The 26,172-nt window shown below is 37.9% G+C and overlaps 1 protein-coding gene across 1 annotated transcript in view; it reads left to right on the top strand.

Annotated features, from left to right (window-relative positions):
• The first annotated feature begins 2,584 nt into the window (after positions 1-2,584).
• The window catches only part of insyn2ab (inhibitory synaptic factor 2Ab), a 98,010-nt gene continuing 74,422 nt past the window's right edge, over positions 2,585-26,172 (top strand). The window contains exon 1 of the mRNA XM_088086754.1: positions 2,585-2,859. The gene's annotated coding sequence lies outside the window, so the exon portion shown is untranslated. The remainder of the gene's footprint in view (positions 2,860-26,172) is intronic.

The following is a 26,172-nucleotide window of genomic DNA, read 5'->3' as shown; positions in this document are numbered from 1 at the left end:
TAGGAGCTCCATAGATCATTTCATTGTAATTTATATAAATGAAAGATACACGCTGTGGTTCAGAGTGCCTTGGGTCAGGACATCACAAAATCACATGGACATTTACAGTAAAATAAAAAGAAATGGCCAATTTTCTTTTAAACACTTTTAGACTATTTATGTGAGTAGGGCCATCTACTGGCAATGATGGACCTGTCATGCTGCCTTCGGGTACTCACAAAAAGTTGGAAATAGGATGAGCAAAAGGTAAAATAAGGTCACAATTTTATACATTAAGGCCATGGTGACAATTTAAAGAAAGAATATATATATATATATATATATATATATATATATATATATATATATATATATATATATATATATATATATATATATATATATATATATATATATATATATATATAAGGTCTGGGTGTAAGTTTGGCATTATTGGAGAGTATGTAAAACATTTTCTTTATAGACTTTGTTGAATTTTTAAAATGTCCATGCCATTTGCATGTATGTCTTTATTCTGCTGCATTACAGCTAGTGTCTGAAATCACATTTGTAAACAGTAAATGCTTGTGCGCAAGTGGCATTTACATGTGTGACTCATGAGTCAGAAATATGACCTCCGGAGGAAAAACTTGAGTGCTTTTTTTGTGAAAGGGCAGCTGTGTTTAAGCTCCTCAGTTCCAGGATGTGCAGCCACACAGGCAAATTTCAAATCTGCAGAGGTTGTTGAATAGCCTAAAAATACATTTCGGGGGCATTGTTTACTAAAGTTGGAAAATGTGATAAACAAATGTGCTTTGAATGCAGTAGGCTATATTGAAAAATCCTTTGTGGTTTTTATTGACCTCACAGAGACATGCAAACAAATCATTAAGTAACTGGGCTGTTTTTGCTGACCTCTTGTGGAAGCTACATTGAGCTAATGGAGTAAATCAATTTTTGTGTTTGTGTGTGCGTGTGACATTCAAAATTCAAACCAACATGAAAAAAATAGCTTTATTAAGAAATTGTATTAATCATCTACAATGATTTGTTGTTAAATGAATAGTGAAAATAGGTGCAACAGATTCATCCACAACCTTGATGGAAGTCATGTCATAAGGAACTTTATTTTTTCTTCTTTATTTTTATTATTTTCTTGAGTTCTGATCTGTTGAAATTCCCACAGTCACTGACTGTGTCAAAATGAAGTAACTTTAGGCTTACTCAAGTACTGTACTTACATATGCCACCAATTTGAGGCTTGAGGCTTCTTGTACTTTACTTGAGTCTTGTACTTTACTTGAGTCTACTCTTTTAATGCCATTTTATACTTCTACACAACTACACAACTTTTCAGAGGGAAATAGTGTACATTTTTACTTCTTTTCATTTATCTGAAAACTTCAGTTACTTTTCTGCATATAAAACCATAAGAAGAGTTAAGAAAATAGGCTATGATGCTTCATTATAAATTTAACTAACAGATTAAACAAGTAAAGCTGAAATAATTAGCCACTTAATCAATTTATCAATTGTCAAAATTTAATTGTCTTTTTTTGATGGACATATAAGTCTTTTCTAATTCTTTTTGAATATTTTTGGATTTTTTTGTCAAATTTTCTACACTGAGTAGCTTACTTTTACTTTTGATACATTAAGTGCATGCTGTAAAAAAATTCTGTTGTTTTTACGGAAAAGAAGTGGCAGCTGCGGTTGCCACAATAACTTTAACCAAAATTATACAGTGAAGATGTAAACAACTTTACAGAACAACCCGTAAGTTTAACAATTTGAAAATGACATTTTTAAACTGTACACTGGACACTGTCCATTTGGTCAACAAAAATAAAACTTAAACTTAAAACTCTAATTGAATTAATACTTGGAAATATACACATTAGAAAATCATTATTATTTTTCCTCCAATTTCAAAAACCTAGCTTTTATTGCAGGTAAAATAACATTTTGTTATTCATTTTTTAGCATGAACATCAATAGAAAGTTCAAGTTTTAAGGAACATCCGAGTGTAACACTCCGATGTTTTAAAATCCATTGTAAAATCCACATTTATCTGTAAAACAAAACATGAATTTGTAAAATGTAATATGCTGTCTTTCTGTAAAAAACTACAGTAATCTGTAAATTCTGCAAAGAAATGTTATTTCATCATATTCTTACTTTAAAATTAACAGTTTTGTTTGTTTCAGTGCTTTACAAAATATGACTGGAAGTTGAACACTGTTTCATTGTTTTTATTTTTACAGTTTTATGATGTCATGATTTTACAGCGCTTCACTGTTAATTTTATAGCCTTAGGCCTATTTCCAATACTGGACTTTTACTAGTAACAGAGTATTTTCACAGTATGGTAATAGTACTTTTACGTATGAAAAGGATCTGGATAATTCCTCCAACACTCAAAACACCTGGAAATGGTAACAGGTCCTTTAAAAAACAAACAAACAAACAAACAAACAAACAAACGACTGTTTTTCCAGTCTGTATCATAACCTGCTACCTGCCTGTCAGACTGGACCAATCTACTTTAAAATTGAGGGGGGATACGAGCCTCCCCTTTCCAAATTGGACCAGTCCTCGTCTTTGTTGAAATCTGATTGGCTCTGCTGTTTTCATCTTTAAGAGTTTAAACCTGTCGGAAGTTTTGGGCTAATACGCAAAAGTGGCGAGAAGACAGAAGAGAGGAGCTGAAACGAAACGTGTGTTGCGGAAAAGTTACGAGCTAAAACGCGAAATATTGTTAGTGCAAGTTGCTAAAAGCGTCAGATTGTGTGAACTTTTCGGTGCTGAAAGGCCAAAGGCTGCTGTGGATACTGATATCCAGCCTGCTGAGCTGCTGCCTGGCTTCATGCGGATGTGAGGTAAGACAGTCTCCACTTGTTTGGGTGGGTTGAGAAGGTATAGGCCTGTATACCTGGTTGGTTTTTCTGTCTTTGCTGTGATTTTGCTGCTTGTTTTTATTTCGAATGACACACACAAACAAACAAAGGCCTGCTTCTTGTTTGCTGTATTTTTATGGGACTGCATTGTAGTTTTTGAGTATGTGTTGAAAAATATTGAGTCTAAGTGTGCATATAGCCTGTGTTTAAATATTTGTAACTGTTTTGGCATCCAGTGGTCTGACTGTTAATGTTTTGGTACTGACGTTTGCTGTAGCTGCAGCATAGTAGCCTATAGGCCTACTGTGACTTAGTACTATAGCTGGGCTTGGGGAAAAATATATACTGCATAGTATCACAATATTTTTGCATGGCAATGTTGTATTGATACCAATTCTTGATTTTCTGTTATTAATATTAATAATATAAATTTAACTCTTGATAGATACAATAAAATCGATTTGCCTTTTCAGCCCACTAGATACATTTGCTGCAAATCAAATGATTGAATTGAGATTAACAGACTGCAAATTGTCTTATCTTATTAGGTAAAACCAAATCTTTACCATTGGAGACATAACTTGCAGTTGAACAAAGTTAAAAACAATATATGTCATCACAATACTCAGGATATAGCAAAATGCTCGTGATTAATAGAAAACTGTGAGGAGTTATACAATTATTAGTCATAAACATGTGTTAACAATAACATAGCAACATGCATTACTGAAAACAAAATGTGCTTGGACTCTATCGCCTTAATTTTGCACACATTTCATCAACTTTTCAACAGACTATTAACATCTGTGGGAAAATACACAATATATTTTTTGGTGAACTGAGGTGTATATATATATATATATATATATATATATATATATATATATATTCAGGACCATAAGATTTTTTTCTTGTAGAACTTAGACCACAGATGACAAGATAGTGATAATAAATCATGTGTCAGTTATACAGGTTCAGCAAGAAAAAATCTCTTTTATCATGTCTGTGAATACGAGTATGCTTGTATTGGATTCTGATGACTATGTTATGTTGTAAAGGTTACGCAGTGTTTTGTGATGACAAACATGATTCAAGAGACATAACTTCATCATCATTGTGGTGTAGTCGGCTGTAGTTTGCACTGAAGCAATGAAATGCTTGTGCTGTCAGACACAAAAAAACTAAATTGCAGCCATTTATTGTGACTCCAAAACATGCAGCATTGAAGGTGATTGGAAAAATTATACTTCTTCACAATCAGTGAACATGATTTCTGTGTCTTTCTAGTCCATTTATTGCATTTCTGTATCGTTGGTTGTAAGTTATCAGCTGAAACTCAGACACCACTTCAGTGTTTTGGCATGTTTTCAGTTTCAAAACTGAAAGAGTCCAGTCATCTGCGCTTTACCTTTGAATTATTTAAAACTGACATTTTTTGGACCATGTTGCTGCATAAATCTGAATTTTAAAGTTTTGTCTTTTGGTCTGTTATGCACAGCTTGTTTTTGTGTTCTTGTTTCTGCAGCATGCACTCCATGTTGCACCAGTAGCACTTACCACATTTCAGCTGGGGGCAGTGTTGCTCTATAAATACGCATAAACATGTACGAATGCTGCACACTGCTTGTGGTTCGTGAAGTTCACTGTAAGAGTGTGTGTGGGCAACAACGACATAATTATTTACCTAATTCACCTTATCATATAATTGAATTATTTCACTCCATATTGAAGTCAGAAAGGGCTCCAGCCATCATGCTCAGCTCTAGTAAACCAAAATGCATTGTGAGTGAATCATGTGATTTGCTCGCCCAGCTGAAGTTAAGAAACTCTTAGAAAATATCTTTTAAATGCAGCATACTCTTAGAGCATCTTTGTCCAAATCAGTGTTACAACAATTATTGTATTGTTGTCATTTGTGGTTTAAATCGTAAATGCTTTGTGCAATATTCAAACATCAATTCAAACTGACAAGAGGCCTTGGTGTATCAATACTGTACCTGATTGCTTTGGTCTGCGGTAACTCAATACTTTTTTTTCGAGATAGTATTAAAACTTCACAGTGTTTTCACAGTGGGAAAAAAAAGCACTGAGGATTTTAGCTAAGGGCATTTCATGGATGGACAATGACGCACTATGTTTTGGGTACATTCACTTCCTCAAGGCCCTAGAGACCTTTAGTGGGGAAAATGTTTTCTACCTGCATGTCAAATAGACTTCTGTGCTGAAAAACAACCCAATCTGACCTTCATCACTTCATTTTATCACACCTGAGAGTGAGATTTTCTCAAGTGGATTTTGGCATTTAATAAGACAGTTTCTATGTTTTTCATTTCTTCTACAATGCGTTGATTGATTACGCTGATTTATTAATGCTCACCGAGCAGAGGTATCCTGCCTGCAACTAATGATAAACCCACACTACACATCTTAAGCTGTGCCCTTGTACTTGAAGCATCCACAGTTTGGCACTAGCGGGTATATCGTTCCGAAATAGGCCATGATGACAAGTTGTTCACTAGTGACCGCTGGCTGCAATATAAATTTTTCTTCTGTTCTGCCTGTTGGCTCTAATTCCAGAGCGAGAGAAAAGGTGCTGCTGTGTGCTTTATGACAAAATGCTTTATCCTCCATTAACCTTCACAGAGTGGGTATCAGGAGGGGATTTCAGGTGGAATAAAGCACCGGTGTCAATAAGCAGGTGTGTCACTGAGCTCAAAAGAGACAACAGGCTAGCATGAGGTGCCCTCCGTCCTTCATTTCTCCTCTTTCTTTTGGGGTCATTCCTTAGAGGGGCTCTGACAGCAGCCACTGATAAGAAAATGATTAAGTATCACGGACTCAACCACAATCCAATTCATGTTGTTGGTTGCGCCGCAGACTGCAAAAAAAAAGCTGTGTCAGAAGATTTTTTTCTAATCAGGAAGTGCTAACAGCCTTTTGATTACTCTTCATATAAGCCATATGTGTGCAAGGCCGCCTGAATTACATCCTGAAATCCATTTACAGTATATTGTGTTTCTGAATGTTTCAAGATGTGGAGGAGTGTGAAAACTCAGGCGCAAAGATCTCAATGAGACAAATCAGGCTTAACTCTCAACTGTATCTGAAATGGATCAGTCTAAGCTGCCTGTAAAACACCAAATCTGTGGAAACATTTATACCAGGGGCGTAGCAGGGGGCGGCTTTTGGGGCTCAAGTCACAGATGTTTCCTCACATCTATGCAATCCCTAAAAAAATGTTTATAGTTGTTGACTTTATTTCAAACATTAAAAAAGGAATATATATATATATATATATATATATATATATACACACACACACACACACACACACACACACACACACACACACACACATATATATATATATATATATATATATATATATATATGATCCCAGATTGTTATGAAATGGTTTTAAGGGCCCAGTGTTTGGGATTTAGTTGCTTTGAGACTGCAAATTTTGTGTATAGGTGTGTATTCTGTGTATTTTTTTTTTTGGTGGCAGGATTAGCAGGTTATATAAAAATTCACTGTCTGTACAGTTATGGATGTTATAGATTACATAAAATACAGAGACCAAAACTGCTTTTTTGTACCAGGCAGAAAGCATATTTATTTCTGCTAAAAATTAGGGCGTTTTAACATGGGTATCTATGGGGATTTGCTCTGTTTTGGAGGCAGCCTCAAGTGGTTGTTAGAGGAACTACAGTTTTTGGCACTTTTTGGCATTCAGTTCATTTTTCAGCCTCGGAGGTTGCCACTTACTAGCTGGTGAAAAATCTCTGGCAAGCCCCCAGACCCCCTAAGGTTTAAGCCAAGCCCTGAATGTTTACAACATCTGGACCTGCCCTTGTGATATACATACACACACATATATATACTGTATATGCAAAGGCATTCAGTCCACAGAGATCAGCAATCAGCCATGAAATTTCACCCGTGATGCATCTGTGCACCCATGAAAATGGAAATGGCAGCAGCTGATCTGTCGATGGGGACCAATCTGTCTCCTCATCAGGGCTCTTCATTAAAGTCGAGCACTGTCCATTAGAGCCTGTAATCCTCCTCACCCAGTGCCACACACGACCTTGAGGTGTAACAGTACACAGCGTTTTAACAGCTCTTGAGTTCTCACAGAGGTATAGTTACTATTAGTGGCACTTTGTCTACTGGCTTTTTTGGGGGGTGAAAATAACTGTTTTGAAACTGGATTTAAAGAGTTCTCATGACTCTCCAATTCCTTACAGAGTCATCAGCTGCATTACAACCAATCATAACCAGTAATTTAACTTGTGCTCATGACGCTGTCATCGCACAGTGTGACTTTTCTCACTGTCTACTACAGAGATGTGATCATTCCTTGCTCACCATAGTAGCTGCTTAATTGAGCTGGATGCGCGTCAATGATTTCACTTAGAGGGGATCATCAAGATTCAGACAAGCACCTGGTCTTTTATGTGCCTGTAGAAGCCTGGCAGGAAAAACGATTACCGGCCTCATTTGTTCTCTATAGACAGTTGTGACCTTTCCAATTGGCACATCCTCTTACGAATATGACAGCTTTTCTTTCCCAAAACCAGGAGTGATCTTGCATTTAATATGCACATAAATTGCTTATTCGCTTATTGGGGAGCTCGGAGCGAGAACATACTGTACAGTCAGTATGGCGCTGCTTTTTGACAGTGGTTGTGTCAGTTGTTAGTGGAAGTTTATGGAGGTCCCATTGTGCTCGTCTTTCAGCTCCATTCTCACCATTCTCTGGAAAAACAGCTCCCTCTAGCAAATTATTTTCTTAGATGCCTGCTCGTATGCTGAAATATGGCTTCATCTAATGGCCAGTGTGGTGAATAAATAATGATCACGGTCATGTATATTTACACTAGAATGTGGGTTCAGTTTGAACATGGATGCAAGTAGGAAAATGAATAAACTGAAGCCAAACAAAGCAGTTAAACAGATGTCATATCATGGATGACTGACATATAAGCCTTACAAGATGCAAAAAGAAAAAAAGGATTTCTCTAGAGTTCTCTTAACACTTTGAAACCCAATGAGAACTATTGGCCTGTATGATTTGGTTGCTGGACCGTTAACTCGTACTGTAAGAAACACAAGACAAAATACACACATGGGAAATACACAGCTTTTATAGCACATACCAATAAAATCCCCAGTCTCCGTTTGTACAATGTGGTTAGATTGTATCATAAAATGAATTTCTGCTGAGAGGTTGGGGATGGAGGCACGGGGAGGGAGTGATTGGCAAAATCATTGTTTACTTGAATGGATTACCTTCCGCTGGAACTGTTCGGATGTGCAATCACCGGGAAATATCAGTGCAGAATGAACTGGCAGGACTATCAAAACAAAGAGCTCAAATATCAAGTGGATGTTTTGATTTGGAACTGGTATCCTCACCAGGAGCCACAGGATTTACAGTACAATGATCTTTTTGTACTTGCTAAACGAGGTTTTAAGTCCGATCCACTTCTATCATGTTTATCAAATAAATAACAATACAACTGTTTTAAATCATGTATTTTCTAGTGTGTTGTCTCAGAATCACTATAAAATACACTTCACTTTGATTCGTTCCTGTTTATAGTCTTGCATTGTGCTTGAATTTCATTGCTCAGACCTTTTCAGTATTAAAGGAATTGGATAATTATTGGAGAACTGCAAATGAAACTGAGAAAAGAAACATTTCAAATGTTAGCTGCTTTAATAACCTTGATATTTCTCTTAACATAGTGAATGGGGTAACTATGAATTGCAGTGCTACAGACAGAAAACTGTGACGTGGTGTTGACCCATGGAGCATAGCTGACAACTCAAATTACAGGCAAGATGCAAAAGCAAAGACTTGATGAAATGTTTTCTCGTTTCTGCATGACACAAAAGGGAAGAATTCAATTTGAGCAGGTTATAGAGACGGATTCGTCTTTTGACTGCGGAGAGACAGAGAGGGAAAAGGCATAGAGGAATATATTTCAGGCACTTCTGTCTCCCTCTATGGGAGTGTTAATGCTTTTTGTTGTTGCCTGTTTGTTGTGCAGTGCCTGGGTCAATCAGTATCTGCTGCCTCACTGTCTGTGGAGGCCATCTCCAGTGATGAGATCGTACAGACTGTGTCTCAGATGCTAACACATACTCTCACACACGAATACAGAAATACCCACACAGCACAAACACAGAGAAATGAGTTCATGGACTGCAGAAGGACACTCTAAAAAAAACACATACACACACACACACACACACACACAGTGTTTCCGCACCTCTTTCTCTTGCTCCCTCTGCTTCTCACACTTTTGCATCACCGCTTCTGTTTCAAGCTTGGAGCCAAAGGCCTTTTAAGTCATTTTTATGTGGGGCTCTTCTTGTCCATCATGGCTTTCATATCTCCAACACGATTGGAGGCCAGTCCAAACCTGGGCCCTAGTAATGATGACCACAGGCACAACAACCATCTGTAATGTGTCTGCTCCTCCCTTCAGGGAGCTGGAGAAGGATCTGCTGTCACTCTAGCAGGGGAAACATCTGTTCCCATTAAATTACTGCGGCCCTGCCATGCAAGTTATCTCTACTGCACTCCATTTTACCGCCTGAGTCCTGCGCCTGTCGACAAGGGGATAAAACAAGATTAGTTAAATGACTGGGAACTGGGGAAGTAGTGAGGAAGGGGGAGGGAGGGGGAGGGAAGAGGAGAGAAAGAGAGGGAGATGTCTCTTCCCTTGTCGTCTGCTCTCTTACCAATTAGGAACTGGGGACTGTCCTCGAGTGAAGCAAAAGAGCGATATAATCACCTCATCCATCAGCTAAGTTGTCACCAGACGGCCTAAACCCATTATGAGTAACATTGTGAGTGGCCTGTGAGAAGAAGCTTGTCCATACTGAAGCTCTGTCAGCTTTTCAGATTTTGTGTGCGTGTAGACGTTTTGACATTTACTTTTCAAATGCTTCAATATTAGTCAGAACTTTGTGTTGTACTTGAATACTTAAATCTGCTTTAAAGGAGCAGTGTGTTGGATTTAGTGGCATCTAGCGGTGAGGATTTCAGACTGCAACCACCTGAAACTTCTTTCATGAGCCAAGCATGAACTCAGGGTTTGGTTTCCTTCAGTGTTTAAGGAGTTTGAAATAATGAGCGGAATTTGATGTGAGATTTACCCGGGCTTACAATTTTTACAACCGAAAGGTGCTTGTAGATAATTTATGGTTCACTAGCACACAAGCACAAATAACACTGCCTGATTAAAGTATATGAAAAATGTGTTCCATTAATAATGCGTAATATGAGGCAAAATTAAATTTGTGAAAGACATCGTTATATTTTAACTTGTTCTCATCCTAAATCATCACATATTGCAGCTCTGCAGTGGATTTAAGTGTCTAAATATTATGTTTTAGGTATCCTTCTGCGTCTGCTCTTTACGTTCTCTTTACATATGTGTCAACAACTGCATGTGGTAAGATAACGCTGCACGTGGTTATATTTAGGCAATAACAGAACATGACAACCAACAGTGGGAAGTCAACACATGCTGGTTCGGGATTAGGCGACAAAGTCAAATAGTTTAGGATTTAGGGGAAGGAGGCACATGAGTAGGTGTAGAAAAAAACCACATTCAAATTGGAGGCGAACACCAGACTCCCGCATCAAAGTCCAGGTTTGTTCGACCCATCCACCTTATCTGCTGCCAGCCCTATAGGCACCTTTGAGGTCCTTAAATTGTGTCGTTACCAGCAGCGTTTCAACCTGACCCCATCTTGCTGTGTTTCATGCACACCCAACAGGTTCCATCCGGCCTTGTTCTCAAGTTATGCAGACTGTGCGAGCATCGGCCGATTGTGGCAGGTTCTGTCCGACCAAGTTTTTACATGATGCCGTTCAACAGCGTTTCATGAGCATGTGAAAGATGCCTTTTGGTGTCCTACTCTTATCCCAAAAGCACTGACAAAGCAGTGCTATTTTACATGTTTGGAATGAGAACAGGCTGTACATGTAAATGCCTTTTACACTTAATTTCTATTATCTGGCTTCAGTTCACCACCTCACCATCTGCGTCAACAATGTCCTCTATTTCCAAAAAGTTTGTGTGTATGGGTCAGAGTTTCCCTACAAATGTACACAGTGTTGCGTTTGTTTTATCAATAACAACTTTTGTGTGGGAAGTGGCGTAAGGATCTCAGGTGATTAAAACCGATAAAAAATGGACAGTAATGGCTAGTCATATAGGAATTGTTATCTCAGACGGCTGGCATGAAAAGGCCCTCTCTAAAGCCGGTATTTGGTTTGTCCAATCAGGGTTACTGTGAAAACATGACAGTGCAACATGGTAAACTCTGTTGAAGAGAATCCGCTCAGTATGTAGATATAAACAGTTCATTCTGAGGTAACAAGAACACAACAGTTCTTATTTTCAGGTAACTTAACACTCAAGAAAACATAGCTATTATATGAAATTCAATGTCTGCAAATATATCCCCTCAATCTTAAACACTGAACCTTAAAGTAGCAACCCGAATGCGACTGCTGCATTGTGGTAGAATTGTAGAGGGAATGCATTATGGACAAGGTAGAGAAGATAAAAACTTGCAGTTGGACATATGGCGCATAACCACAACCTGCAACATCTGGTATTATCTGACTGTAGATGAAAGAGCTGCAACTGTGTCACATCCAGTTTTGTTCTTTTTCTGTCAAAGGACACATAAATAAACAAAGTGCAGCATCATTTGGACAGTCTGTTCAGTCAGCATGAATTAAATATAGCAGAGGAATGTTTGTGTGTCTGTGTGTGTTTGTGTGTGTGTGTGTGTGTGCGTGTTTTCATGTGTGGCTAAGTGCTTTCTGTGACTCTAACCTTTGTAGCGCATTTCATTGCAGTTTTGACATTCTCCTCTGACAACTAGAGAAAAGGCAGAACAATCTTGATATTTATGCATCTATAACAGATGCTGCTTGAACCGAAAGCAAAGCGGAATTTTTTCTTTAGATATGCTTCTTTTGTTACGTAAACCTGCATCTTGATTCTTCACACAAAATGCATTCATTTGGTATTCAACAAATACAGATGTAAGCACAATGAAAGGCTGCTGTAGGCTCCAAATGTCTGCTCAGAACGCTTAACAAACATTTCTTATGTCATGAAAGATCACTATGCTTTCTGCTGCAGGAAAAGTGCCACTGCGTTTTTAACACATCCGTAACAGCGTGAAGTATGACCATATGTGCAGACATTTGCTGCTGAAATGCATTGCAAACACAAGTCACAGCATCAACGATAACTGAGGTTTATTTAATATTTTTTCTTAAGTCACTTGGTGCACAGCTTGGCTTTGTTGTTTTTTTCTCATGTGACTGAAAAGTAGAACACTTTTCATTTTTCCCCACACCATGTTGCAGTAATGACACTGTCCAATTACAGCCCTAAATTATAGGAAATTACATGTTTCTAAAAAAATTAAAGTTGGTGACAGATGATTTGATTTTCGGTTTGTGAGGAGTTTCAGTTGTAAATGACATGCATGTTAAGTCGCTCTGTTGTATGAGTGCAGGTTTGGGATACAAGGGAGTGGCAGGTAAGAAGAAAAAGAGATATCTGGAGGGTAAAAACAGCAGGAGGAGAAGAGAGGTAATGAAGAATATTGGCTGAGAGAAAACCCCTGCTGAGTGTCATGACAAAGTAAGGAGGCAAAGACATGGACTAAAAATAGAGAACCTCAAATGGAGGGACTTAAACAATAAGAAAGCAATCAAGTGACTTTTGCATAGCTCTTCTACACACACACACACACACACACACATCAGATGACATATGTGTCCTTGACAAAAGAGAGCTAGACCAAGTACGCCTCAAGTCAGAGTTTTACATAAAGATCTAGGGTACACTGATAAGTTTGGAAAGAGCAAAAGACAAAAAAAACAAAAAACAAAACCCAAAACACACACACAAAATAATATAAAAGGCGACATTGTTAATCATTACAGAATATTTGGGTCAAACAGTGTGAAAGCTAATGCAATAGTTTTTTTATATATTATATTTTAGCTGATTTGATATATTAGGCACTCTCATATCTGTCTTTTCAATATAAGCAGTCAGGAGCTTATTAGCCGAACTTAGTATAGAGACTGGAGGCAGGAAAACAGCCTGGTTTTCCTAACAGTTACAAAATGTGCCACCTCTAACACTGATTAATTAACATGTTTTATCTCATTTGTTAAATATGTACAAAACAAAACTAAAGTGCCACTGTTGCAGTTTTTACACAACAGTCTCTCATACCTTAATGACAAAGTAGGCTTATTTACGCAGATTTTTCCGAAATGTCTTGGATGAGTTGCCTCAAAACGAAATATTACTGTTGCTTACAATTTTAAACACGCCCTTAACGTCATGAAGCGCCTGCAGTTCTGCTCTAAAACTTTGTGGTTATGTTTAGGGCCATGACGCTATATAGTTAGGTTGAAAAAAACATGGTTTGGCTTAAAATAAGTACTTTTGTTTTTGTGTTACACATTGTAGAGGTACGTCACATATGACACATCAGGTCAGTCATGTCACAAACCTCACTAGCTTAGCATGCTAAACATATAAACATACTAGGCTACACTGTTATCAGTCAGTGTCAACATAGTGACTTAAACACCTCTCCCAGGTAAAAGTCTCGTTTGTTTGACCCATTTCTTCTTCTAATATTTGTACAACATTACGCAGACACTGGCTTTTTATGCTATACCAAGTCACTTCCTTCTTTCCTCCTGTAATAATTATTGTAGCATCTGGAGGGTACTGCCTTACAATAAACATAAATATGGGTAGTAATAAGCTGCTTGCACAGCTGAACAATTTGGTTGTTTTTTTTGGTGAGAGTGATCTATATTTCAAAGGGTTATGAGACAGACTATTTATTGGAGTTTGTTCTCCTTAGACACAGCCAGGTGAGCTGTTTTGGCTCGCTTTCTGTCTTTATACTAAGCCGGGCTAACCAGCTCTTACCCATGTATCTGAGGATTATATACAAGGCTATCAATTTACTCTTTAAACACTTCTTCCAGAAAGCAAAACTGTTGCACCATTCCTTTAACTTTTTAAATTTAATGCGCCTTACACCTTCACTGTACACACTCTTTGAACATAAAAAAGCATAGGCTCTCAAAATCACTGAGCTTTCTTTGTCATCTTCTGTTGATGTCTGTGACCCGAATCATCCTAAATAACATCATCGGTGAAATCTTTCCCATAAGGTTGATGGAATGAACTGTTTCAAAGTAATTAATAAAGCTTTTAATTATTCAGTGGGGCACAGCGGGTGTCATAAAGCTAATAGTAAAAAGCAGCTATCATCTTTCACCCGGATGCTTTAATTCTTAGTACTGCCTAAGTCTGATTAAAGCTCTGCAGCTCATTGCTATGCTTTTCAATACAATGACTGGGGGCTGTGATAAACAACTTTTTAATTGCAAATGCCTGAAGTGTGACCAGTGTCAGAAGTTTGCATTTTACATCAGCGTACTGTTTCCATTGCTGCATGGCTCACCTCGCCTAACAGATGGTGAAATGCATATCCAGGCTAAAAACAGTAAATGCTGCTTTATGAATTTACATATTTTATTTCTTTTTTTGTTTTTTTACTTCCTTCCCATTTCTCCTATTTTTTTCATATGATTTTATTTAAGAGAGGTGTTTTCCTATTCCTCTACTGAGGGGAGATGGTCTGTGCATTTCTCTCTGGTATATCACAAATTAGATAGCAAATTGATATGGGACACACTTCGACACAACACTGACAAAGAAACCTGAAACCTCTCGCAGAGCGGACTTGTCATTTTTGGATGTAAATCGGAAGAATATAAACTCACTGTAACCTTGTAGCAAATATTAATGCATGTTTCATAACCACTTAAGCTGTCAGCTGCTGCCAGTTAGCCTACAAAGTAACAAACAACATGAACAAAGAAAAGACGATAACTATACTTACTATTCTGATACGTCTGGTATTGCTGCTTTTTGTGCACAACGGACTCCTCATCTGAGTCTGGGTCTGACTAATGCTCAGACATATATCTGATGTTTCCAGTAGCATTAACACTCGCCATCTTGATGCTAACTGCTCTTTCATCTGCCTCACATAGCCAGACCTATCTCCACACTTTATTTACCGCTGTGCCAGCGCCACAGAAAGCAGCCTACTGCAGGTATCTGTGATGGATGGGGCGGAGGCCAAATAGCCTACAGAATTTCTTATTAAGGGATAAAGAGTAGATATGTTTTGCTCCGATATTCATTTTTTTTTTTTTTTTAATCTTATTCTTTTTAGCCAAGGCTAGAGTTATAATGCTCAAAGGTTGTCTGTCCGTCTGTCCATCCATCTGTACATCCCTCTCTCGTGAACGTGATATTCCATGAACATGTTCAGGGAATTTCTTTAAATTTGGCACTAATGTCCACTTGCACTTCTCTATCGCAGCTGTATGATGCGTTTTTCTGTCGCCTTTTGGGGCGTGCATAAAAGTTTAAATAATTTCAACTTTTCCCCTTAAGGCATGAAGTCGCATCGCTCATCAGTGTCACGTTTGGTCACATGCATGCAGTATGCGCATGCAGCCCTGCTCCAGACGCTCCCAGCTGTTTTTCTACATTCATTTCCAAGGCGTTTTTGGAGCAGTCTTGCCTGACGCGATGCGTCTCGGTGTGATCGCCCCTTAAGTGCAACTTGACTGGACTGAGGAGGCATACAACCAGTAGTTGGTAATTCTAGTTATGTGGGACAACAATGTAAACAAAACATCAATATATTGATTTGTAGTTTTACATACTTTAAAATGAGTCCAGTTGGGAACTTTAAAGGTCCAGTGTGTAGGATATTGGGGCATATAAATTTCAGTTGGCTACAATCTGAAACCTCACTGCTAGATGCCACTAAATTCTACACACCGGACTTTTAAAAGCTTTCCTATGTGGAAAGTGAATCTAACAATTAATCATCACTGAATATTAATTAGAAAATCATCATTACCATCTTCAACATGTAATGAATCACAAACCATCGTGTCGTGATAAGGACACAATTGTCTTTCGGGGTCTGTGGATACCACAGAGTGCATCCAGAGATTTCCCCTTTTCTTTCACAAAGTAACGATTAGCCCTTGGTGCTGGACATGGATAATCAATGTGTAATTATTCTTTCAACGTGAAACAAAATGAATATGCAAAGACTAGGACACAGGGGCTCAATCTTCCTCTTGAGTTTTAATCATTCTGATGAAATACTGTTTTGCCCTCATTTCCATGTGTGAATAAATCAATGACATAAAATAAGAGATTAGGGAATCTTTCTCTCTTTCCTGTGTCTCTGTCTCCCGCTCTCATAAATCTACCAGCCCATGACTTCCTCCATCATTTGTTTTACAGTAAACTTTAACAAGCAACATATCTTGGCTTGTAATGAGACAAATATAGATTTTACGAGTTAGCAGTGTCTATCTGGCAGAGCATCCCCCCTGCCGTTATAAACAATATTTTCTAATATGCATTTCACCTTGAAAAACATTTTTGCTGCATCATCACTGTATCATAAACAACGACTGCCCCGTTTGAAGCAGTCTTATCGTCCCACTTCATAAGAAATACAAAAACTGAAAATGAAACATAAAAAAAGCAGTACCAGGCTTTCAGCTTTCATCAATATTTATTCATAAACAAAATGTCCTATCACTGTTGTGTAATACAGGCACATTATGACATTGCCTTCACAGCAAACAGCAATGCCTTTGTGCCCTTGATGCCCCATGGGACACTATAAGACATTTTTTTGCACACATGCATATGTATAAGTATATATTTTTAAGCGTGTCCGCAGACAATTTCACATGAGCACCCTTGCACACCTGCTGCCCCGCTGTCTTTCTCACTTTCATATCACAGGGATGCTATCATAACCTCTGCTGTGGCTAGTCTTTGTAAATTGTTCCCTCTTAAATTATTCATCACTAACATATTTGTCAGCCAAATCCTGGTGTGCTGTAGAGGGTTTTTAAATATTGAATAGATTTCACATCTAATAACCCCAGAGTACGCGCTAAACTCCATAAAGTAACTATCAGGCAATGCATGACTCATATACAGGATGTGTCAGCGAAGCTCTAAAAGCAGACGAGAATCCCGCTGCATATGTCAGCATCACTCCCAGTCTGCCGCTGTGCTCTATGAAAAATGGTAAACAGCGTGAGAGCATCCCATTGAATCTGCCTCCCACTCAGTTTCTCTCGGCTTGGTTTTCTGACACTCTGCTGGTGGGAAACAGGGGGGCGAGGGTCAGTGGCACAATGCCCTGCTACTCAGGGGACCTCATAGTTCAGGACTAGCTCTAATTGTGGTTCTGGAGTGGAGGAGTTTTTGACCTTTACTGATTTATTTACACACAAACAGTTCTATCATCTTAGACGTGGCTAGTCATCTTCCCTCAGAGAAATCCTTGGATCCGGCTCTAAAATACCTCTTATAAATAAAAGCCTCTTTTATAAGACAACACATACACACAAGCAGTGAGACACGCACACTGACATTTGCATGCCCTGGCATACACACACTCTAACTCAAGCTCACAAACACACACACTCACTGAGGCAGAAACTGAGCAGAGTCATTTTTTGTTTGTGTGGGGCAGAGTTAAGATGAATTAATTAAGCTTACTAGTTTGGGGGTTACATTTAAATTAGAATTTTTCTTGAAGGGACATCTTCTGCAGTAATGTTTGCATTTTATTCTGGGCTAAAGATAACATTGTTCCACATGTAAGCTCGAGTGAATATAGTCAAGTTTGTAGAGAGGTCATTAAGTAACATTCAATGTCTCTTGGTCTGATTTAAACCCCCAAATAGAAACTTCAGTTTTTTTTACTTTTTGTCCTCTTTTGCTTGTTGTTAACCTTCACTTTAACCCATGTTTGCTGTTGGCATTTGCCCAATTCAAAACATTGATTTGGAGCCATTTATCATGTAACCTCATATACACATATACAGACGCTTGGTCAATGGCCCGGGCAACAAAATATGCTGTGCAAGGTACGCCTACTGTGTCTGTTTTGGACATTCAGAGATAGTGTATGTCAACGATGGTAAGATGCATTGTTTTTTTTAATAAACCTTAGCTGCATACTTTTTTTTTCTAGTAGAAAGTAGGTAAAAAAAAAACATTGCTTTTAATTGTACTTCCTGAGTTTTAGGCAGCAAAGCTAGTTTTTTATTTTTTATTTTTTACATTGAAACAAAAACATGGTTTGGCTTAAATTAAGTGCATTTGTTACTAATGTAATATAACGTCACTAGGATAGTCTGCTACACATACTAGCTCGCTATGCCATTATGAAAGTAACTTATCGAACTTAAGGTTTCACACGGGACATGAACAGGGAGTGCCCGGGTGAAAGTCCAGAGTTCGTGTTTCCCATCCACCTCCACCTCTACCTGCCTTATGCAGACTTTGTTGTTCTTTATACTACAGTACTTACAGCAGCTACTGCCCGGTGTATCTCATACAGCCTCTAAAGGTTGACTCTGCGTTGGTGTCTAATGCAGAGGTCCACTGACCAGACATCGGTATTTGACGAGTTGGGAGTGAGAGTGAGTTGACACCAGTGGTAATCATTTACAGCACGTGGGCCAAATCTTGCCTGCAATAGGGTGCCTAGAGGCATATAATTATAGTATATAAAAATATGGTTTTGTTTTTATCATTATAAATTATTATCATTATTTTTATTATTAGTATTAGTAGTAGTATTTGTAGTAGTTCTTTTAGTTGTAGTAGTTGTTTGTACTTTGAATGTAAATTGGGTTCCAGAGTGCATAAAAAAGCATAATAATAGTGCTTCTTTATTAAAAGAAATAGTGCCAGCGGAGAATCTCCCAGACACCCAGGTCTAGGCTGACCTCCAAATGTCCTCAAATCCTGGAAAAACTCCTGCATACACCTGATCTGTGTGGAGTTGCCTGTTGGTTAAGATTACTAAGGGCAGTAAACATCTAAAAAGTTGAAAACAGGTAATTCATTTATTATATATTCTGATAAAACATTATTAATGCTTGTTTATTAACTGGCCCCTGGTCTCCTGTCATTTTGCAAAAGTGGCCCCCAGGTAAAGCAAGTTAAGTATCCTTGACCTCCAGTATTATGATGACATATATAGGAATTTACCAATAAAAAAAGGAACCCATTTTTGCCACTTGCGGTATTGCTAACATTACAGCAGCGCATTGCTTTATTTTTTGAATGTCATTAAAAGTGAAACATTCTTTATTTACTCCTCTACTACTACAGTGCAGCGCAGTATCTGTTATTTCTGATGATGAGGTCAACATTTTGAACCTTTAACACATTACATGATGGACTGGTGTTAGCCATTGACTGGAACCCAACTGTAATCAACTAGCCACCAAATAATCAAACAGCTCAATATGACACCATGTATAGCTTTTTTTTCTCATAAAACAAATCAAAACATGTCTCTGCAGATATAGAATAAGTTTTCTAACATGCCATAAAATAATGTATGAAATTATCTCAAATGCAAAATAAATCACAATGTCAAACATGTCTAACAATCATATCAGCATGTTCATTTAATGTTTGCTGTCTCGTGGAAACGTGGACCAGTTGTACTTTTCAGAAGGCAAAAATCTATTACTGAAGTAGCTTGTGTGTAAAGGTCAAGTGTTCTTTTCCAAGTTTTTTCATTATACATTTTTGAAAAATTACATTACATTAAAAGCATGTATTTGCATGCAATAATTTACCCTAAAGGTGGGAGTGCAATCCTGAGAAATCTGATTAATATTATAAAGGTATTGCAATTATCCTCTATTTAGCTGCTGAATTGCCATTAAACATCATGCAGATTATTTATGGAAAAGTTGAGTAAGAGATATGTCATGATGAAAAATTGAACACTGGTCATGCAAAGAACACTGTAATTGGATGCGGCAGATATGTTGCAAAAATGATTAATTCATGAAATTACAGCATATAATGAGATACAAAGAAACACCATCTCATGCTGATAAATGCCTGCAAAAGTCTAATTACACAAACATAACAATCAGGCTCAGAACATTAGCTATGTCTATGTCTTTGTCATCTCAAACCATTTGCCATCAGCAAAATGAATGTTTAATCTTTGGGGATCTGACTTGCAGTTGCCCATTAAAGGAGGCCACACATTGTCAGATTTAAGGGCCCACCACAGTTCAGCAGAATGGAGCAATGGAGACAAGAATTACACCTGTTGCACCCCTGTTACTAGAAATTGCTTGTCATGTGTGTTGGCGTATTACTTTGTAATGCGAACATGCGAAAGCAATTTGCTTTTCCAGTTATGTTTTGTTGGCAAGTGTAATACTGTAGCTGCCTCAATTATGTTCACAGGCAAAGGAAGTGCTATACAGAAGGCACAGGAATGATTGGTATTAAAGGGGGCCTATTATGCTTATTTTCAGGTTAATACTTGTTTTTTGGCTTCTGCTACATTATCTTTTACATGCTTTATTGTAAAAAAAAAAAAAAACACAAAAAATGCTAGATAACCAGCATTCACCCTTTCTGTGAAACGCTCCACTTTTGCTCCATCTGTCAAAGCCGCCTCCTGAAAAAGCCAAGTCTGCTCTGATTTGTGAGCGTTTCCATGTCTTCCATGTCTCTGTGTCTCTGCGTGGTCATTGCGACGGGGAATAACCATTTTTTAGATTGAAAAATCACTTACAGCAGCTTTTAAACCAACTTCCTCACAAACAGACATGTTCAGCATGAAAATGATCCAAACAGGGCTTTATAAAAAGATAGAGACCAGGTGCCAGACTGTAAGTGGCAAGCATCCAAAAGACAACTGCAAAAAAAATGCCAATAAAGCGAGGTGAAATGCCAAATGAGAGGGAATCTGGGGTGAGCTTTTACTTTAACTTTCACTGGCGATCCTATTTACAAATATTAACCAACAACCCTGCATTGTATACCTTCAACCATGTGGCTACTTCTGAGTTAATATTGTAGGGTGTAACAAAGTACCGTTTTCAAAAAGATCTTACAGAGTTATATCAACATTTTAATTATTTGTTTCCTCAGTATGTTAATAAAAAAATAAAGGCAAATATTAAGTGTCCTTCAAAACATACTTCTTGCAGTACTTTACATAAATATAGTTTCCTCTAATACCTTCTTATGTTCCTTACAAGGCTGATTGTTTAACTATGAATGAGTGAATGCCCTTCACATGCTATAACCTGAAATATCTCATAAGAGACTTCTATTCATCAACTTTTGGTTTTTATCAAACTTGCACTCAAGATGAGCACACACAAAAATGTGTTCCTGATAACCACCTGTCTTTCCCCGTGAGACGTAACCTGAGCAGATCAAATTAACAAGCAGTACACGGAGGATTTCTCCAGCATTGCTCACCCACCATGAGTGGAGCGGCCACAGGGGACAAAGTGAGCAGCAATAAAGGAAGATGAGTGAGGGATTTGGATAAGTCACCCAGGATCACCCCATTATATGAGCTTTTCCTTTTAAAACCCTCATAAGCATAGCACAGATTTCCAGTGAGGCTTTACTATAGCTGAAGCAAGAATACAGTCTCCTAAAAGAATATATATATATATATATATATATATGTGTGTGTGTGTGTGTGTGTGTGTGTGTGTGTGTAACTATATGTATATGTATATATGTGTGTGTATATATATATATATATATATATATATATATATATATATATATATATATATATATATATATATATATATATATAAAATCAAAATTTGCTCTTTTGTTCTGCTGCATGGTGCAACTCTCATTTATCAACTGTTGCTTCATTTGTAAAATGTAACAAATTTCTGATGCAACACTTAACATTAAGGTGATATCATTAAAAAAAATCAAACAGGACAGGGAATACTCCATTATTTTAATGTGCCATCCGGGCAGGTAGAGGTGTTGTATTTTAAAGTCATTTGCAGCCAACTGTTTATCTGCAAAAATAAATTCAATAGGTCACCCTGGAACATTCATCAAATAGCGCTCTGTGATCAAAACTAGGAAACACAACCAAGAGGGCAAATGTCAAGTGCTTGTGTCAGACAGTGTCAAGTGAACATGCTGGGAGGTCAGAAGGTGACACAGTTACTGTGATATCGGTGGACATAAAAGGACTCAGCAGAAAAAACATAATCCTGTTTAAATGCTCCGTTGAGGAAGAAAAATATTAAAAAGTTTTAGGTTCACAGGAATCAGTTGTACATTTCCTTTCTGGTCTGGGCAAGAAAAGGTTTTTCAGGACCAGTGACCATTGCAGTGAAAGTGATCCCCCACCCCCCTTCAGCTACAATATGTGCTTTATTGATCACAAGGCTGTTATTTGGATTGCTGTTGTAGTTGGATGTCATTGCTTTGGTCAACTGGAACAGTCTTAGAAACAGTTTGTTTGGAAGCAGCTTTGTAAAAAAACACACTAGTGGTACAGACAATTTCATTTTGCAGGTTTTCTAAAATGCAACATTCAGGAAGGATATTTTAGCTTACTACATCTTTTTACCTCTTGATTAGTATGTTCTGTATCCACTTATGTAAATTGGCTGTCCTAATGAGGAGATATTTTATTATAATGAGGTACTGTTTGACTTAAATATTTTAGGACCTCACTTTGGAGAGAGGATAGCTTATGTCCAGACAAAAATCCTCGCCATGTACTTGAGGTGAACTTAAGACATCTTACACAAACGAGAAAGGCAATTAAATATTGATTGGACTTCGTCAAGAGGAAATGGATGTGGCCAGCTGCAGTCAGCAGAACAAAACCTGCAGATAAATGTTGCATGTTTCCTTTAAACAACGCTGACAATCAGTGAAGGGATGTCTTCAGATTTCATTTCCTTAAAATAACGTTTGCCAAGTTTGTAAGTAAAAGTACGTCTCTGTTGTCTTGAATTATACTTTAAGGTTTTTGATAAGTACCAATATTGACCAGTGCATGTTTTGGCACCTTGCCAATGACACATCCAAGTAAAATGGATTTGTATTTTCGTGCTTTTTTTTTTACTGTACCCACACTAAACAGCCACTGTCAGCATGCTTAACAGGTTTTAGGTTTAACAGTGACACCTAAACTGTTTTCTCCCCATTTGCACGGCACTGCACATATGCAGCATACAACAATAACAGGTGGCAGATTTACCACTTAAAGTGAATGGTCAGAAATGATAATTGGTTAACTAAGCAACCTGTTGTTAGCTCCATGAGTTAGTTTTTTAACAGCTGACACATTTTAAAACAACAATGTTGTAAAAGATTTTCTGTCATGCATGGACAGGCCTCTTGATGCAAGATAATACATTGATATGAAAGTACAAACCCTTCCCCCATCTCAATAGACTGCTCCCATTGGGCCTAATTAAGTCCATTTTAATGTGTATATATTTTTGGCACTATTGAGTTGAACATATTTTGTATAGGCTATATATCTTCTGGGTGACCTATTCTGTCACATAACAAACAAATCAGCAAATCAACAAACGTATTGCATGTTGAATAATGAAAACACGGATAACTTCTCAGTGCTGTACATTTCGTACATACACTACACTTTACTTGGCACCTTAGTCTTGTTTTGTTTTCTTCCCTTTTTCATCTTCTTTTGTTTTCCCTGCTTTCCTCTATGAATGTATGCCATTAGACATCCGGGTCAAAGTGCAGCACGGGTACTACGGAGCATGCACAAATCGTTAAGAGTAAATCAACCCCCACAGCATTATCTAGGTGTGTTAGTTCAGCTTTGAGAAATTTAACTTTCAGTCAGACTGACATGTTTGTATGTATTTTAAAAGTTCAGTTTTAGTTGGACTAACACAATAATTCAACTTTTGCCAACATCATGTAAATATACCGACTGTGTAAGAAGCTGGATGTGAGCCATAGTCCCCAATAAAATGCCAAGTTTTCAGGGAGTCCCTGGACATGGTAATCTACATCCACATAGTGCATGGGCTTGTCTTGAGCACAATCTACAACCCTACAAATTAATGTAGTTAATAAATCATGTGTTCCTCTGCATTGGAAGAAACGCTCAATTACTTCTATTGGCAGTAACAGAGTTAGCTGAACATGCTAATGATCGCAGTGTACACTAGAGAAGATAAACAACGCAATGTTTAATCAGTGAATCAATTTCTTTTTCTCTTGTGTTTTTAGTCTTGGAAAAGGTTAAAAAAGGACATCACCCTCCAAACTCTTTATATAATAGAGCATCTCTTACTTCAGCATGAGGAGAATTACAAAGCTTGACAGGCCTGCTGTGCCTACGGTTGTTAAGCTATGATTGGACAATTGCTCTTCAGGGAAAGGAACATTCAATTGCTTACTAGAATAATTCTATATGTTTTTTTCTGCTGGCTCCACGGTGCACTTTATGATACTGATTCATTTGCCTGAATTGTGAGTGCACAAATTAGACTCAGATTTATTTCTCTCTAGGCCATTTAATCGCTCCACTGTAAATCTATTATGAGGGGGAAAAACACGAGAGGTAATTCAGGCACAGCAGGCTCAGCCACAGACTTCCAGAGCAGGTGTGAAGATACAGTAGAGAGGCTTTATTAAGTCGGTGTCAGGTAAACAGACTGCAGTAGAGAGAACAAGTAGCAGAGGTAGGTGTCATTCTGACAGGCAGCACGCAGGAACAGGAGTTGCAGTGCCGGGATCAAGAAGCACCTGCTGCTCTCTCAAGGGCTCTTCAGCAGCATGGAAATACACAGAAAAAGAAAACAATAAACACTTTGCTATGCAATGAACCAACAATTCTGGCTGGGCATTTTGAGAAGAGAGCCTAATGATGGCATGAGACGTGTTTCAAATTCCATCTCTGCTGAGACCGTAATCACATTATGCATAACATTTTAGCGTCTGAATACAACTCGCCCTTTTACCTGCACAGTGGGACACGGCAACGTGTGGCGCTCAATTTGCAAATACCACTACAGCTTCTGTCTCAAAAGCCAGGAGGACACAGGTAAAAACACACATCTAAACCTTACACATTTATCTATATCAATGTGCAGTTCTTCTGAAGCTGCAAAACACAAGGGCACGTGATACAGAAAAGTCAGAGACACACACACACACACCTACATCGCATACATAATAATTAAACTATGTGAGCCACGTGTTAACATGCAGCAGTTATTCATCACTACAATGCCAAATCAGCTCACACTTGATCTGAGGTCAGCGCTGAAATGATGACCGACAGAGGCAATCATGACTTTTTCTACCGATTGTGGGACTTTCCCACAACACTGTATGTGTTCATTATACACCCAGGGCACATCACTTTAGTGGGCTAACTCCTATTGATTCCTAAGCCTCACTGCCCGCAACCATTTCTTTTTTAAACTCAGCCGGTACCATTGCCCATGCATCACAGCTTTTGCACAAATCAAAGGGGAATGACTACAGGACTCATGTGGAATCTCTAAATGTTATATTAGCACTTCTATCAACTCTGCTTCTCTAAGGAAAGAATATGTACTTAAGAAACAAGAAAACCAGAATGGAGGAAAAGAGTTGTAATTGTCCAGCTTAAATGGTAAATCATACTTGTGTTTTTAAATGCCTGTGTAGTATAATAATACTTTACAGTGAACACTGTCTTGCAAAGTGCTTTGTAGCACTTTCAGAGCGCTATTAAAGATGCACAACTTAGACACATTCTAAATGAAAAGAAATATTAGGCAATCAATTTTCTGTTCTCCAACAGTAAGCAAATACTCTAAAATACTGTAAACTAATCCCTCTCCATTTCCAGTCATTTTTACAATATTTTAACATCTCTCTTTTTCATGCCACCCGAAACCATTCTTAAGGGAACACAGTCTTCTAGTAGTAAACAGTGATGATGGGGTATCTGTTTTGGTGGGATTGTATAATTGGTTGATATCAAGATGCCACCTGTAAGGATGGAATCTGAAATTAATGTGAAGTGCCAAAAACTTACTCTAATGGCCACTTGAGGCTGGTTCTCAAAGCGAGTCAATCCAAATAGACCCCCAAGTTACAGCAGGAATAAACATGTTTACAATCTGTTACAAAAAATGGTTTTGGTTTCTAGAGCTAATTTTCCCAATTATGAAAATATAGTCTTGTTTCGGTATTTATGTATAGCAAAACCACTGAAATTTTGTTAAAGCTTAAGGATATGCACAATTAAGGGCTTGTCTGCCTTTAATGACAGGTGCTT

Source organism: Plectropomus leopardus, chromosome 13 (assembly GCF_026936395.1).
Source record: "Plectropomus leopardus strain MGB_pleo_1.0 chromosome 13, ASM2693639v1, whole genome shotgun sequence".
In the NCBI taxonomy this organism is placed as follows: domain Eukaryota; kingdom Metazoa; phylum Chordata; class Actinopteri; order Perciformes; family Serranidae; genus Plectropomus; species Plectropomus leopardus.
Note: the sequence above shows the minus strand (reverse complement) of the source record. Positions and strands in the feature narration are given on the sequence as shown.